Consider the following 2586-nt stretch of genomic DNA (forward strand, 5'->3'; position numbering starts at 1 on the left):
CACAGATCCTCTTATTCAAGGTACTTAGAAGTTAGAATTTTATCTCCCACATTATAGGGATTTAAGGAAAATATATATAATTAATTTCCTTTGCCTATCTGAAGGCGTTTCAAGAGAACACAAACATTTCTTTTGAATTGATGGTAAGGTGAATGTATAAATAACTGTATATAGTTCATGCTTAATTGTTATACTGTTCATTTCGGAAGTTATTTAGTATACAGTTTAATTTTTGGCTCTCCATGAAAATGTTAATTATCTTATTGTTGTACAAAGTAGAAATTCTCTTGGCATGCCTTCACAGTGAAGGAATAAGAGAACTGCAGGTATGCGAAGTCTAAACAGAGCAAGCACACAACTTCATTTGTACTGCTTTTGCTTATGTTCTTGCCTTTTATTTTCATTGCTTTTGAGCAAAATTCTTCTATTTATGTTTAACTAATTGAAACTTAAAAGCCTATGCTACCTGCACTTCTTCACGTTAGTCCCACTGAGACCATATGTGCACTGAGAGACGCGAGCTGAATTTGAGAGTGGATTCCTTTTAAATTATTTCTTTTCTGATTCTTTTTCTAATAGGTTCTTTGCATAAGCAGACATAAGAATATATTTCCACCATGGCAATACTTAATTAGTAAAATTAATTATGTAGCCAGTATTGCTAATTGCCTTTACTTTAAGAGTTGTGAATATTTGCCAATGGTGGGGAGGAAGATGGTAAAAACTTTATATACTATACTTGTGGTCTAAACTGCCTTTGATGCCTCTAAAAATAAACAAAAAAGAATGGGGTAAGTATCATATATTAAACATACCAGCAAGATGAGCAAGGATAATTCTATTGCTCTTGCCCAAATTTCTTTGCATTGTGGTGAAAATGTATTCCAAATGTGCATACCTGCTATGTTTATTTGGTGGTACTTAAGTCCAGGGAGCTCAAGTACCTGAAACTTTAATCCAGTATAAAGGTCTTTTTCTTGTTCCATATCATGGCACTTGCTGTTAGTGTTGATCATGTAATAGAAAAACAGTGCTGGAATAGACCTCGGGAGGTTGTTATCCAATCCTCTGCTCAAGGTGAGATCATCTTGTAAGTCATCCCAGTCGAGTGTGTGCCTGACTTGCCTTTGAAAATTTCCAAGGATGAAGATTCCACAGCTTCTCTGGGTAGCCTGTTCTAGTGCTTAATTATCTTTGTATTTTGAAAATTATTTGTAATATCCAACCTAAATTTTCCTTACTGCAATTTGAAACCATCCTAGTCTATCCTCTGTGATGACAGAGAATATCCCATCTCCATCTCTATCATTGCCCTTGAGGTATTTGAAGACATCAAATCTGCCCTCAGTCTTCTCCAGACTAAATAATTCTAGTTCTTTTAGTCTTTCCATGTTATTCATGTGTCAGACTTCTAATCGTTTTTATTAATCTCTGGACTCTTTCCAATCTGCCTGTTGCTTGAAATATGGGGCCCAAAACTAGACCGCATATTTCAGGTGAGGCCTCACTATCACATACATAGGGCTAGCTAGATGTTAATTATGTGAATGGGGTTCCCTCCCCTACTCCTGATGTTGAACATGTGATCAGTACCTTCTCTTTTCAGTTTCCCAACAATACTCATCCACTGTGTAGTGAAATTCCTTCCTACAAGATGCGATTTAAAACTCACTCTCTGAACAGGTCAACTATCAAGGTTTCTGTACAGGGAACAATGTTCAAATAACAATAAATGTAACTTAACCCAGGAAAGCAAGAAAATTAAAATAAAAAATTACCTGGAGCCTTGTAAATATTCCTTTATAAATGTATTAAGTAGATTTTTTTTTAATTGAATACATGGATGTATGAACTTTGCTGTTGTTAAATCAGTTGTATTTCTGGAAAGTAGAACCTATCTAAGGCCTGATCCAAATGAAAGTAACCTCAGGCTTTTAAATGGTATGCCAATCAGCATTCTAGTGCAAGAATGATACAGTTTTCCATAAAGACTGAAACTCTTAAAAAGGTACTGGGGATCTTCCTTGCACATTGTAATGAGGTATACAATAATTCAGATTTGACTTTAAGATCATATATGCTAGATTGGGGAGGAAAAGTATATTTAATGCACAAAATGGCTGTGAAAAAAAGTTTCAATATAAATTTGTTACACCGAAATAATATCTTTGGCTTCAGGTTTTCATCAGTTGATTATATTTTTAATAGCATTTTTGTACAGACTATTTTTTATGCATAACTTTTACTTCCTGATTTGAAGATAATGTAATAATGCCATTTATGTGGCTTGTGTACATATTCGTGTTCAGCAAACTTTCTTTGAGTGGGCACAATTTTTTTATTATTATTATTTTTTTTTTTTTTAGGGGTGGGGGGTCAAGGGGAGGGAAAGATGGAGAGGTGAACATTTTCCTGATTGCAAGTTTCAAGACTCCGATTAAGGTAAATTAACTTGAAATGCTGCTTTATCCAGTAGACTATCAATGATTCTTCTATGTCAGCAGTAGAAATATATTTCTTGAATCAAGCACTTCGTGAATAATCTGCCCTTCTGATTCTTTACCTTCAAAGTGATTTGGACCGAAG

This window comes from Crocodylus siamensis, chromosome 4 (assembly GCF_052110815.1).
Source record: "Crocodylus siamensis isolate JL-2025a chromosome 4, ASM5211081v1, whole genome shotgun sequence".
Taxonomy (NCBI): Eukaryota; Metazoa; Chordata; order Crocodylia; family Crocodylidae; genus Crocodylus; species Crocodylus siamensis.